Here is a 15,283-nt window from a genome sequence, read left to right as displayed (position 1 = left end):
AGGATGAACACTGTATACTCTGACTGCAGCAACACAAGTTCAAATTTCAGTGATCCCTAATTTTTATGGTGATTACGAGACTGAATGCAAAGTGTGTATCCCCCATGTAACTCAAAGCCTATCACTTCCAGTCAATACTATCAAAAGTGGAGCTCCTTCAAGTTACATTAACAACCAGGTGACTCCTCAACATGCCCCCACCAACATACTGTTTACAGTCTAAACGGCCAAGGACATTAAACCTGTAAGCTCACTTTAAACTAGATGTGGAAAGTTGAAAGGTTGATCTTTTTACCCTTTGCTGTGGCTTAAAAACAGGTTCCACTGAGATTTGAACTCAGATTGCTGGATTCAGAGTCCAGAGTGCTAACCGTTACACCATGGAACCTTTCAGAGTGTTAAAAGGGTTTGCTAGGCAGTTTCTTTCATAATGTCCACATGTGCGATATTCAAAGGCACACAACAATCACAACGCAGATTAAAAAGTAAAAATTACTGGCCAATATTTGGTTTTAGAGACATAGATTTTGTCTATATATAGGGGCATAGGTTAATTAATACAGGACCATTAAACCAGATCTTACTACAGACCTTCATTGGGTAGTTAGCAACTCCCATACCGGGAGTTGAACCCGGGCCACCTGGGTGAAAACCAGGAATCCTGACCGCTAGACCATATGGGACTGACTGCACATTAATAACAGGGATTTCATGAATCAATTCATAGTCTGGCTGGAAACAGGCCTTCTCTTGAACCTGAATGAAGAAGCTTCTTAAGTAAGTTTCATCTTGAAGCTTTTGAGTGTTCTTTAGGTTTTTATCTGCTTTAACTATTACCGGACAGCGGGGGCACGGAGCAGAGCAGAGCGGCCGTTAGGGAGGAATCCTCCTCCGTGTTCAGCTCCATTTTGAACTGGCAGTAAAAAATTAAGAAATGTTGACAGGTTGATTTCTGTTAATAACAAACAACTATGCTCTTACATAACTTGCACCATTATGCCACTTGCATACTTAGGTAAAACAGAACTACCTCAGCCATTTATTGGCCTGATTTTGAACTATTTTATTATATTGACTGTCTACTGTATGCACAACTGCACATTTCAACTCAAATTTTGCCGCTCTTATTTTCTTAATTGTATGTTCCTTCTTATTTTCACTTTTACTTTTTATATTGTTTACTTGAATGTTATGTTTGTCTGTGACCTAATGGTTAAAATATGTCTTGTTTTCACCGTGGGAAAGAAGGAAACACAATTTTGATCTCTTTGTATGTCATGACATGTAAAGAAATTGACAATAAAGCAGACTTTGACTTTGACTTTGAACTATACTGAAAATATATATATGAAAAGCCGTCTTGGTTCATCTTTCCACTGTTCCTCCAATCACCACTCTGGTCTGGTTGGAAACTAAAGGATCTAAACTAAAAGGATGTTCCTCTTTAACTAAAAGGTCTATCTCTGTAGGGATCCATCCCATAATGTTGTCACACACATAGAATAATGATCTGAGTCTGTCAGCAGCAACAACACAACCTTTAGTGGACGCTGACTTTACCTTTAAATTAGGAGTTTAAACAGAGACACAACAGGAAGAATAAATCCATCAAATCAAGTCCCCAATAATCAGCATGTGGCCGTGTTTTATTTCAGGTAGTCAGCATGGAGCTGTTCCACATTCCCAGACATTTAAAACAAGTCAATCATTGGCGTTACTCTACGAGTCAGATGAATAAATCAGCTGTTTGCTATTTGAGCTGCTCTGTTTCCTGCTGCTCCGTCATTCTTTAGTGTCCTCTGGAAACAGGTTGCTGTCCTTTATGTTTCTTTTGGATGACATCATCAGTGTCTTTGCTTTAGTCTGAAGAAACTCCAACAGATTTAAAACCACATGCAGTCACAGAAAATACAAACAGGGAGTAGAAAATGTCAGACAAAGAATATGAAATGAAAAGTCCCCAAAGTAGGAAAATATAATGTTAATCTACCAAACAACAATAACTGGAGAGCATCCAATTAAACATGGCCGACTTCCAGTATGTCGGTAATGAAGAGAGGAATCATCGGACATGTTAAAGATTCATTTTATTTTTATTTAACCTTTATTTAACCAGGAACAATCCCATAGAGCTACAGTAACTCTTCTTCCAGGGAGTCCTGCCAAGACAGGCGGCAATGAGTTTCATAATACATAAAAGACAGGACAATGGTTCCATACTACACCACAAATCTCTATAGATACTACAACACAAACAAGATATTACACTTAACTTAAGCATCTTAAAAACAGGTTCCACCAAAATTTGAACTCAGATCGCTGGATTCAGAGTCCCAAGTGCTAACCATTACACCATGAACCCTGTAAATCTGATGTAAGTGTTTGCTAGGCAGTTTCTTTTCTCAATATCCACATGTATGATATTGAAGGCACACAACAATCACAATGAAGCTTTGCACAATTATTGGCCAACTTAAGTCATTTAGTTAGCTAAGCGTTAAGAGGATGAGGGAAAAAGCAAGTCAAGAACAGGTTTTAAAGGACTTGCCACAGACAGTGAATACAGCAGTAGATATGTCTACTGTGTACAAACACATGGTAACTTTACATCTGTTGACAATAAAGATGCTCACATAATGTTGTACTTACTATTGCATTTCTTGCGCACATTCATGTCCTCTTACATACAAAGAACTGCTAAGTTCTTTATTTCCAATATCATGTCTCAGACATTAGTTCCAGATGAAAACACTAGTTGTCAGAAGTGGGATTTGAACCCACGCCTCCAGTGGAGACTGTGACCTGAACGCAGCGCCTTGGACCGCTCGGCCATCCTGACAGCTGTTACAGTTGTTCAGTAGGACATGTCTCAAAAATTATAACATAGTAAATTAAACATGTCATGATATAGTAGGTTCTCAGTCATCCAGGTCATAGTTAACAAGGGAAGGTTTCTCAACTGTCAGCCCAAATATATGGGCGTTCATGGAGACATGGAAGAAAGTCACCAGGGTGGCAATGTGCTTGACAATGGCAATACATTGCGTGGGAGGTGAAGGCAATGTGCAATACAGGCCAAATCCTATCGTGGGAATCAAGATCCACCAATGTTTCTGTCCACAATGTCCACCTGAATCCAGAAATGTCCCTGCCAGATGGGAAATGGCGGTGTGAGGCGCGTGTTCGCGCTATTCTCCGCTATTCACAAACACTCCTGATATAGGACCTTTAGTACAAAACTAAAGTAACGAGCCAATTTTGTAAAAAGAAAGGAGTAAAAAGTACCGATATTCGTGTTAAAGTGTAAAGAGTAAAAGTAAAACAGTAACATTAAAAAAGTATTTGTACTTTGTTACTTCCCATCTCTGATGACTGTAAAGATTAATATGCACATGGTTTGCACAACTGTAACTTCTGATAGACATAAGGCCACTTGGGTTGTCTTTGGGCTGCTCTATGGTCTTCTGCAGAAGGATAAATCCCCAAGTTGGCTCACTCCAGGTTATTTAAGCAACAAATATCCCTGGGTGGACTTGAACCACCATCTTTTTGGTTAATAGCCGACTGCGCGGACCTATTGCGCCACAGAGACTGCACCGGTCTGATATTCTTTGAGCGGGAGCTCGATCTTTAAACCACAAGCATTTGCTTTATGGCTTTTTGAGGTTGAGCTGCACATGTATGCTTATCAGGATATTTTCCTGTTACTCAGAAATTGGGAAAGCTGACTCATGCGGAAATGTAGAAGCTGGACGTGCATTGTATTGTTCTTACGTGTCGATTGGATTCATAATTTGAATTCAAATGTTTGGCATCCAAGAAAATTTCGGAGCTGATGGTATATCAGTCGTTTTGCTGGTGGTTTCTTGGTCACAGCAACAAGCTTGATCATTGACATACAGTTGCTCGCCACGTATCACAAAACTGTTGGGTGGGGCCTTATGTATTTGCTTGTATTACATCAAGTGACCTGCATACCAATGACCGTCAGAGATGGCAAAACTACTCACTGCCTGTACGCAAGTAGAAGTACAGATAATTGTGTTAACAAATACTCTGGTAAAAGTAGAAGTATGGGTTTAACTTCTTTACTCAAGTAAAAGTAACAAAGTACAGGCTTAGCAATTAACTTAAAATAAGTAAGAAGACTCGCCCCAATGGTGCTATTAAAAACCTCCTTCACCATTCTGTCGGGGACAATTGGTATTGGACAATTGGACAGTTGGTAGGTTTTATGTGTTGTACAACCTCACTAAGTAACGTCAGAGAAACAGGCTTAAATTCCTCAAACACAGCTGAGTGTGTAGGAGAAGCAGATAAAAAGACCTTAAAATTAGCACTAGGTTATTTTCCTGATAGATGCTACTTTGTCAATAAAATAACCAAGACATTTCTTACATGTACTAACTGTCACATCTGTCGGAGCAGAGGTGCATGGCAACACGGTGGCTAAGTGGTTAGCACTTCTGTCTCACAGCAAGAAGGTTCTTGGTTCGAATCCAGGGCGTTCCGGGCCTTTCTGTGGGGAGTTTGTATGTTCTCCCCGTGTTTGCGTGGGTTTCCTCTGGGTGCTCTGGTTTCTTCCCACCATAAAAAACATGCATCCTAGGTAGGACTACAGTTGAAAATTAGCCAATTGGCTAACACTGGCGCATTTACAGAAATGTTCATTAATGTGCATTGTCCTAATCAAATAAATAAAATTATGCATGGATTTATGACAGAGTTAATCGTATTAAATAACAATCTAGGTTCGTAGCAATTGCTAGCTATTGCTAGCAGCAGCGCCTAGAAGCTGAGGAGACAGGCTTAATTGCGGGTGGTGGAACATGTCTATGTCTGTGGACCCTCATGGAGGCAGCTTGATTGATTGTTATGCTCCCTTATTTGTGCGATATAACAGAGATCTAATGTTTTATCAAACCTTTCTGGTTACTTTTTGACTAATAAAGCCAATAATGTCACTCAAAGTAAGTTACTGGCTGGGCATCAAAGCCATATCAACTGCTTGACAGGCAGATATGCTCACCACTATACCACCGTCGTTGGACAATATAATGTTCACTGCAAATTCTGCAACACATCTGGGTATTGAGACTGTAAATAAATGCTCAGAGATGCATTGGTAGGTTCCAGTACCTATGAGATATTACAAAATTGATCATGAAAGCACATCTGCCATTTGTTATAAAGGGATGTGTGACCACCTTTAAATTATGGCTTTCGTTGACGGCAGAATTCGAACCTGCGAAGGGAGACCCCAATGGATTTCAAGACCATCGCCTTAACCACTCGGCCACGACAACCTAACAAGTAGTGCAATACCGATTTGTCTGGGGGGGTCATATTGTAGTAGCAGATTAGAAATGTATTTTGGCCCTAATCCATTTAGTGATTTATAAACTAGCAAAACTACTTTGAAATCAATTCTTTAAGGCCCAGGAAGCCAGTGTAAAGACTTCAGAACTGGAGTGATGTGATCCAGTCTCTTGGTCTTAGTGAGGACCAGAGCAGCAGCATTCTGAATCAGCTGCAGCTGTCTGATTGATTTTTTAGGGAGACCTGTAAAGACCCCGTTACAGTAGTCAAGTCTACTGAAGATGAAAGCATGGACCAGTTTTTCCAAATCCTTTTGACACATAAATCCTTTAACCCTTGATATGTTCTTTAGGTGATAGTAGGCTGACTTTGTAATTGTCTTAATGTGGCTGTTAAAATTCAGGTCTGAGTCCATGACTACACCAAGATTTCTGGCTTTGTCTGTTGTTTTTAACATTGTTGTTTGAAGCTGAGCGCAGACTTTTAATCGTTCCTCTTTTGCTCCAAAAACAACCACCTCAGTTTTTCCTTAAATTAATTTCAGAAAGTTCTGGCACATCCAGCTGTTAATTAGTTCGATGCACTTAGTCAGTTTATGTATTGGACTATAGTCCCCTGGCGATAAGGTTATGTAAATTAGTGTGTCGTCCGCATAATAATGGTAATTTATATTGTGGTTTTCTATAATCTGAGCCAGTGGAAGCATGTTAAGAACCAGTATTAATGCAAAGAAAGGACTGGAGCATTTATTGTAGAGAATAAGTAGGCTGACACTGAAGTATTGAGACAACAGTGACTGAAAATCTAATTCAATCTACATATCGGTCTTCTTAAAGATCTAAAGAGATTTTCTCACCTCAGAGTCATCTGGAGCACGTAACGATTAGCTTCTGTCCCTCTGAACCCTGAGTGACAATCACTCTGCAGTGAATGAGATGCAGTTCTCCCCCTCAGTCTAACCAAGACTATACTTTCAGGGATCATTTCTAGAGTTTCTGACTTGAGGAATGTGTTTCTAAAGTGTGTGGTCTTGCTGACCATGATGATGAATCGTGATATTCGTTTCTGAACGTGAAGCTGACAGAGAGTAATGATTCACTTCATATGCTCTCTGTGATTGATGATTGTTCTTTACTTCTTAATGGAGTATTGAGGAAGGGAATATGATCAGAGTGGTAGTAGCAGATATATGAAAAGCTTACATGTGTGAAGGTAATAAAACATGTTAAATTATAGTCAGTCTTGAAGTATGTTTTGTCCATGGTGGACGAGGTTACTTGAAAGGGTTAACACCTACTTTTTTGACTGCGTAATGCCTTATGTCCAGTGAAAAAATGTGAACAGAGTTAAGCCATAATTTCTCTTGATTTCTACCTTGTGTTTCCTACTTTGACATGTCAAAAAGGTGCATTGTTTGAAAGCCCATCTCTACACATCCATGTTCCACTCCCACAGGTGTTTCCACTTGACTAATCAGACTGTGGGGCCTTTACAGGCTCAGCTTGATTGACATGTATTAAAGGGGTGGAACGGTCCACTGAAGTCCCGGTGGACGGGATGGCATGTTGTAACGAGGTTTGAGTACATACAGCAAATACTTGAAGCCAGGTTACTCTACGAGTGGATACGGGGCGTTGAAGGTGATGTGGAAATCCTGATTGATTCAGTGATTTTTTGGCCCTATTTGTATCTAAAGGCTGGTTAACCACTGTAGGGAGGAGACGTTGGACAGTTTTTTTGTCTCGTTCCAGTGATTGGCATGTCTGGGTGATGGCGTTGGATATGCGTTAGCATGTTGGATGTATTACCACTCAGGTACCAACGCCGACCCACAGTCCTGTCCCACATACCCCCCGGCCATAGTTACACAAGCACACCCAACTTGTGCCATACTTTCCCAGCACATCCTCTGTTTCCCCAACCACTCTTTACCTAATACCCAATAATACAATACACAAATCCGTCAATCTTTATTTTAAAAAGAATGCTATTCCATTGTTAGTACACGTGAGTGTCACTAGTCTAAAGCCTCCTGTCCACTATCTTGTCGGGATCATTTGGATGCAGCCTGGGCCCTTCACCAGGCAAGGTCCCTGTTACTGAAGCTTCTAGTAATGAACCCGTTTTAAAACCAGTTCCTCTAAGTGGTTCAGTGCTTTACCAAAGCTTCATTTGCCCTTCACTATCAGCACCTAGTTTCTTGACTTTGTAATGCCTTATGTCTACTGTAATGATGTAAATTGAGTTGAGCTATAATTCATTTTTATTTATATCTTTGCTTTTCCTACTGTGACATGTCAAAATGTCAAAAGGTGCATTGTTTGAAAGCCCATCTCTGTTCCATCCATGTTCCACTCCCACAGGTGGTTTCACACATGCTAGTTGTCCCTTAAATTCACAATTATAATTTATTGGTGTTTATCTGTGTTTAAAAAATACAGAAGAAATCTGTGAAGTTAACAGGAAAATATTAGTTAATTTACAGCTTTTGTTTTTCAGTGTGTCAAGTCCAGACCATTCCCTGACCGGGAATTGAACCCGGGCCGCAGCGGTGAGAGCGCCGAATCCTAGCCACTAGACCATCAGGGAGTCACGTCAGTCAAATTTATCTTTGTAGACGTGAGTTTCCTTTTCACTTACTTGAATGACTCATATTGTTTTAGGCAAGGAACGATTACACATCTGTCACATAGTCAGTTTGTATTCTTAAGCTATTGACATTATTGTCCTATTGTCCTGTTCAGTTTTAATCTCAGATGGCATCTTAGGCTAAGGAGCATCGTGCCATGGGGGACGATGAATGGCTGTCCCGGCTGAGGACGTTTGCCGCTACAGGGGTCTGGCCTACTGATGCTGGGAATAGACCAGCCCCGAGGCAAAAGAGATGGCATGAGCTCTATCTTAAGGTACAGCTTTTTACATGTTTTTTTTTTAACAACCATCAACAATTAATTAATGTCATGTAACATTCTGGTGCATTTTAATTTTGGTTAATTACAGATAGAGAAGTGTCCACTCCAGCAGCGGGGGCAGATGTCTCTTTTTGGTGGAGCACAGGTCTGCACATGTGGATTTCACACCCTGCTGCTCCAACTGCTGCTGGACCCTCTGCTGGTCGAGTGCAACCCAAATTATCCCTTGAAATGGTTGACAACACTACTATTTAATGAAAAATAATGTATACTACATTACATTATAATATAGTCTTTAATATTCTTCTCAGTAATGAGGGAATACAAAATGTTAATACAATACAACTTTAATTTCAGGAACAAAGGCCAACAGCCTAAACGTTCAGCTGTTTCTGCTAGAAGGCCTGAGCAGGTGGAACCAGGACCAGGTCTCTTGCCACCAAACCCTCGCATCTCCTCAGCTACTCTGGAGACCTGGTCCAGTCGGTCAACACCAATAGTCTGAAGGTGCTTGGTCGGAAGTATATTCCGTTTTTCCAGCCTCCGCCCCAATACACCGGTATGTTAAGCAGCAGGCATGTTATTCAACATTTATTAACTCTGCATTTACATATTATTGTTTATTTATGCATTTGTGCTCATTCATGCTAATAATATCTACAGTGCCTTGCGAAAGTATTCGGCCCCCTTGAACTTTTCAACCTTTTGACACATTTCAGCCTTCAAACATAAAGATATAACATTTTTATTTTTTGTGAAGAATCACCAACAAGTGGGACACAATTGTGAAGTGGAACGAAATGTATTGGATATTTTAAACTTTTTTAGCAAATAAAAAACTGAAAAGTGGTGCGTGCAAAAATTATTTGGCCCCCTTGCGTTAATACTTTGTAGAGCCACCTTTTGCTGCAATTACAGCTGCAAGTCGCTTGGGGTATGTCTCTATCAGTTTTGCACATCGAGAGACTGAAGTTCTTGCCCATTCTTCCTCGCAAAACAGCTGGAGCTCAGTGAGGTTGGATGGAGAGCGTTTGTGAACAGCAGTTTTCAGTTCTTTCCACAGATTCTCGATTGGATTCAGGTCTGGACTTTGACTTGGCCGTTCTAACACCTGGATACGTTTATCTGTGAACCATTCCTTTGTAGATTTTGCTGTGTGTTTGGGATCATTGTCTTGTTGGAAGATAAATCTCCGTCCCAGTTTCAGGTCTTTTGCAGACTCCAACAGGTTTTCATCCAGAATGGTCCTGTATTTGGCTGCATCCATCTTCCCTGTCCCTGCTGAAGAAAAGCAGGCCCAAACCATGATGCTGCCACCACCATGTTTGACAGTGGGGATGGTGTGTTGAGGGTGATGAGCTGTGTTGCTTTTACGCCAAACATATCGTTTTGCATTGTGGCCAAAAAGTTCGATTTTGGTTTCATCTGACCAGAGCACCTTCTTCCACATGTTTGGTGGGTCTTCATGATGCTCTCTGCGCTTTCAACAGAACCCTGAGACTATCACAGAGCAGGTGCATTTATACAGAGACTAGATCCCACACAGGTGGATTCTATTTATCACCATCAGTCATTTAGGACAACATTGGGTCATTCAGAGATCCTTGCTGAACTTCTGGAGTCAGTTTGCTGCACTGAAAGTAAATGGGCCAAATAATTTTGCACGCACCACTTTTCAGTTTTTTATTTGCTAAAAAAGTTTAAAATATCCAATAGATTTTGCTCCACTTCACAATTGTGTCCCACTTGTTGGTGATTCTTCACAAAAAATAAACATTTTATATCTTTATGTTTGAAGCCTGAAATGTGTCAAAAGGTTGAAAAGTTCAAGGGGGCGAATACTTTCGCAAGGCACTGTATATTTATCAATAAACAATGAACTGAAGAATACAAATGTTCTGCTAAACAAGCTAGTTTACTAATATGTATATAGGCAGATTTTAAAAATTATCTGTAAAAAATCTTTCAATGAAAATGAAAATCATGATCTGTAATTACCAATGTGCCAACAAGATTTAAAGAATCAAATCAGCTCCTAGGCCGGATACAACACCTTCTTTAAAAATGAACTGAACTGGAATTTGAGTAATGGTGATATAACAGATGTATTTCGTTTCTTCTCATTGGTCCTATTATTATTATGGGTGAATTTGTTAAAATGTATAAAATGGTAAGTTGAAAGTGTTGTTGTTGTTTTTACGTGGGCGCCGCCATTTTGGAATTCCACAATCTACTACGTCACTGCCATGGTAAGCTACTCCATGGCTAACGAGCACTAGCAGCGCAGCCATAGCAACAGCATACAAAGAGTCTGAGGCTAGCAGACATGGCTGAGGAAACAGGAACCAAGAGGTTTAGGGGGGTCATACTTTAATGCCCCTGGCTGCAGTAGTGAATTGTATATTTTTGACAAAACCAATAAACGTTACAGCACCCCCTAATGGCCTATCTTTACCAAAATTGGTACAGAGCCTCTGAGCGGCATGACAAAAAAATCGTCACAGGTTTCGTGTTTAGCGCTTTCCTGCTACTGCGGTCCGCATCCTCGGGCTTGGACCCCTTAGCCGAGGATTTGTGGATCTCAGGAGCAAGGCTATGCGGTTCACACAGAACCGATGTGGAACCCCATTGTTTTTCAATGGATTTTCCTTTTTCTTTTCCATTATTCGTCTACATAACTTACATTTAGGTGAATTACGGGAAATTAACAGACTGATGATGTACAATGGGTAGCAGACCTGACTTACCAAATAATACACATTTGGACCACTAAGTGGTGCTACAGTGAGGTCAAACGTATTTTTACCTATAACTCCCACATTTGACATTAAAAATTAAAATTCTTTACATCAAAGTTCACTGAATTAAGCTGAGTCTCCGGATATAGGCCACGCCCATTTATGCTCAAAGGGCTTTTCGCAATATAAGCGTGAAACCAACTTTTTTGAACTCGTCCTAGGCCGTGCGACAGATCTGTACGAAACCTGGTTTATAGCATCTACAGATGGCCCCAACAAAAAGCACCTGGAGCTCACCGCCGGTGTTTCAGTTAAAACTGTTAAAAGTGTTAGGATAACTAAAATGTATTCTGCAATATCAATATGAATTCTGATATTTTTAAACGTATGTAAAATTACATAATAGATACATAACAAATTAAAAAAAATGTCTTAGAACAAAAGATTTATATCAACTGACATTCAAATTGGAGTGGTCAAGCGCCCTGAGCGGTTGGGAGGGTCCAGTGCCTTGTTCAAGAGCACCTGGCAGTGCCCAGGAGGTGAAGTGCCAGCAAGTCACACTCCGTTCTTTGGTGCGCATGGGGACTTATACCGGTAACCTTCTGGTTCCTAGCCCAACTCCATACAGACTGAGCTATTGCCCCCCCCAAACATTTGACCCTGACGTGATTTGAACACGCAACCTTCTGATCTGGAGTCAGACGTGCTACCGTTGCATTGCTGTGTTGATGTGAATATGCATTAATCAAAAAAAAGCTGATGTGTATATGCAATAATCTAAAAGAAAGTAGATGTGCATCTTTATTGACCCGAGACCTCGTGGCGCAACGGTAGCGCGTCTGACTCCAGATCAGAAGGTTGCGTGTTCAAATCACGTCGAGGTCAAATGTTTAGGGGTTTGCAGTCACTCAGTCTGTTGGGATTTGGTTTGGGAACTGGATGGTTTAAGTCCCCATGTGGACCAAAGTGTCAATTGGAGGCTGGAGAAATGACACTTCACCTCCTAGGCCCTGCCAGGTGCTCCTAAGCAAGGCATTGTACCCCCCAACTGCTCAGGGTGCTGAACCTGTCAGTTGAAATAGCCTTTTGTTGTCAGAAAACTTGTTTAATTTGTTATGAATCTATTTAGTAATTTTACATATGTTTAAAAATATCAGAATTCATATTGATATTGCAGTATTCATAATCAATATTGCAATATCACATTTTGTCAATATCGTGCAGCCCTAGTGTGTGTCTGTGTGTGTGTGTGTATGTGTGTCTGTGTGTGTTGGGAGTGGGGCTGCTAAATGTCAAGGGCTGGGAGGCGATGATTTAGAACAACGTGATAGTACAGTGTGTGTGTGTGTGTGTGTGTGTGTGTGTGTGTGTGTAAGTGAAAGAGAGAGACAAATATAAAAAGCTTCAAGTAGACTCTAAAAATATAATCATATTGTTTCTTCCACTTATTAAAATATCTGACTTTATTGCCACTCTGTTTCTATCTACTTCTCTACTAGAGTGCGGATCGGGCCGGATTTTTCTGTCCGAGCCCGACCCGCGTCCGACAGGCATTAAGATATTTATGTCCGAGCCCGACCCAGTTAAAATCGCATTTGTTTCTCATACTAATGACACATGTACGTTTGTTTGTGTGGAAAGCCGCTTTTATTAAGCAATTGTAGGAAGGCATTTGGAAATGTCAACAGATGAGCGCATCAATGCACACGGGGCAACAAGCGCCATTACCTACATAATAAGCTGTTTTAAATTCAAATGTTCAATGCCTTATCGCACTGATGTGACCGAGCCCGACCCGAACCCGAGCATCCTTTCTAAACATCTGTTTGAACCCGGCCCGACCCGTCGGGTACCGTCGGGCCCCGTCGGGCTCAGGTCGGGTATCCATCCTCTATTCTCTACCATATTTATAGTGTGTGATTTGTAAAATACCAATCATACATCATCACCAATCATACAGCCTACATCGCATAAAAAAACTACCTCTGTCCCTGACACACACACACACACACACACACACACACACACACACACACACACACACACACACACACACACACACCCACACACACACACACACACTAGGGCTGCACGATATTGACAAAATGCGATATTGCAACATTGATTATGAATACTGCAATATCGATATGTTTTCTGATATTTTTAAACATATGTAAAATTACAAAAAAGATTCATAACAAATTTAACACGTTTTCTTACAACAAAAGGTTTATTTCTACTGACAGTCTGCCGTTGCGCCACAAGGTCTACTTACTAATGCATATACACATCAACTTTTTTTTTGATTAATGCATATACACATCAACTTTCTTTTTGATTAATGCATATACACATCAACTTTCTTTTTGATTAATGCATATACACATCAACTTTCTTTTAGATTAATGCATATACACATCAACTTTCTTTCACATTAATTCATATACACATCATTCGTTCTTTTACATTACTGCATATACACATCAACTTTCTTTTTGATTAATGCATATACACATCAACTTTCTTTTAGATTAATGCATATACACATCAACTTTCTTTCACATTAATGCATATACACATCAACTTTATTTTGGATTAATGCAAATACACATCAACTTTCTTTTAAGCTGCAGTTCTGGAATGTTAAGTTGCAGTTCTAGAACAATAGGTTGAAGTTTTAGAATTTAAACATGCATTGTCACCAGACTTTAGTTTGATCTGAGGAACAGGAGGTCAGCACAGACCATGATTGTAGAATGCAGGCACATTTTAGTCTGGACAGTCTGGTAAATTTCAGGGATTTTTACACTGGGATGGAACTGCTAATCTTGCGATTGACAGATGATCTGCCCCAATACAGCCACTTTATGTGGATGTTAAGTTGCAGTTCTAGAACAATAAGATGTAGTTTTTGAATTTTAAGAGTTATGGTCCTAAAATGTTACTTACAGTTCTACAATGCTATGTTGTAGTTCTAGAATGTTAGGTTTGAGTTTTAGAATGTTAATATTCACTTCTAGAATGTTAAGCTGCAGTTCTGGAATGTTAAGTTGCAGTTGTAGAACAATAATATGTAGTTTTTGAATTTTGAGAGTCATGGTCCTAAAATGTTACTTACAGTTCAACAATGTTATGTTGTAGTTCTAGAATGTTAAGCTGCCATTATAAAATGTAAAGTTGCAATTCAAGAACAATAGGTTGAAGTTTTAGAATATTTGTAAGTTGCGGTCCAAAATGTTACTTACTTTTCTAAAAGGTTACATCTTAGTTCTAGAATGGTAAGTTGCAGTTCTAGAATGTTAGGTTTGAGTTCTAGAATGTTAAAATTCAGTTCTAGAATGTTAGGTTTAACTTCAAGAATGTTAAGCTGCAGTTCTGGAATGTTAAGCTGCAGTTCTGGAATGTTAAGTTGCAGTTCTAGAACAGTAGGTTGTAGTTTTAGAACAATAGGTTGAAGTTTTAGAATTTAAACATGCATTGTCACCAGACTTTAGTTTGATCTGAGGAACAGGAAGTCAGCACAGACCATAATCGTAGAACGCAGGCACATTTTATTCTGGTAAATAACAGGGATTTTCACACTGGGATGAAACTGCTAATCTTGCGATTGACAGACGAATAAAGCCACCTGATACTGTGAGACTCAGGGATTCCGACTCTCTAAAACACCACCGCCCAACGTGGGGCTCAAACCCACGACCCTGAGATTAAGGGTCTCATGCTCTACCAACTGAGCTAGCCAGGCACTTCTCAAGTTTTTAGTCGCGGTCCAAAAATTTCACTTAAAACTTCTGAAATGTTACAGTTCTAGAATGTTACTTGGCAGTTCTATGGTTATTTCTGACATCAACAATCTCAGGCAGGTGTATTAAAATCAATAGAGAAAAAGGGGAAATCATACTCTTAATAAGTAGACTTAAAGAGTATTTGCATAACAAAGGCACAAGCATGGACGTTGTGATGCGATGGTGTCGTCTATTGTTGTTTCTGAGATCAACAATACCTTCTAAAGTTGGATAGTTATTGCGTACCCGGTAATATTAGAGAAGAGCTCTCGTTGGCAGTGTAGGCGGACAATTTAGAAAATGTAGCTACTTTACACTTTTAACTCTTAAATCTCCTCTGAATCACCATGTGCACACTTTCAAGCCTCGTTGGCATGCCGACCACGTTCTACAGTAGGTAATCCACTGGCTACCTAAGGGTTTCTTTCTAGGAGCGGTTCAAAATTACATTGCACTATTTTGTCTAATTGCTTAGGGCATAATATTTCCAGAGACTTAATTTCTTTTAGGTGGTTAAAAGTTATGG

The 15,283-nt window shown here is 40.0% G+C and overlaps 5 non-coding genes across 5 annotated transcripts; 2 read left to right on the top strand and 3 right to left on the bottom strand.

The window, feature by feature from the left end:
• Positions 1–611: 611 nt before the first annotated feature.
• On the bottom strand, positions 612–683 carry trnae-uuc (transfer RNA glutamic acid (anticodon UUC)). Its single transcript has one exon. It is a non-coding gene; the product is annotated as a tRNA-Glu (tRNA).
• Positions 684–5,224: 4,541 nt separating this feature from the next.
• trnas-uga (transfer RNA serine (anticodon UGA)) lies at positions 5,225–5,306 on the bottom strand. The gene has a single exon. It is a non-coding gene; the product is annotated as a tRNA-Ser (tRNA).
• Positions 5,307–6,280: 974 nt separating this feature from the next.
• On the top strand, positions 6,281–6,496 carry LOC116682817 (small nucleolar RNA U3). Its single transcript, XR_004330488.1, has one exon. It is a non-coding gene; the product is annotated as a small nucleolar RNA U3 (small nucleolar RNA).
• A 1,340-nt stretch (positions 6,497–7,836) lies between these two features.
• trnae-cuc (transfer RNA glutamic acid (anticodon CUC)) lies at positions 7,837–7,908 on the bottom strand. Its single transcript has one exon. It is a non-coding gene; the product is annotated as a tRNA-Glu (tRNA).
• A 3,877-nt stretch (positions 7,909–11,785) lies between these two features.
• trnaw-cca (transfer RNA tryptophan (anticodon CCA)) lies at positions 11,786–11,857 on the top strand. Its single transcript has one exon. It is a non-coding gene; the product is annotated as a tRNA-Trp (tRNA).
• The last annotated feature ends 3,426 nt before the right edge of the window (positions 11,858–15,283 follow it).

This window comes from Etheostoma spectabile, unplaced genomic scaffold, assembly GCF_008692095.1.
Source record: "Etheostoma spectabile isolate EspeVRDwgs_2016 unplaced genomic scaffold, UIUC_Espe_1.0 scaffold00018856, whole genome shotgun sequence".
Classification (NCBI taxonomy): domain Eukaryota; kingdom Metazoa; phylum Chordata; class Actinopteri; order Perciformes; family Percidae; genus Etheostoma; species Etheostoma spectabile.
Note: the sequence above shows the minus strand (reverse complement) of the source record. Positions and strands in the feature narration are given on the sequence as shown.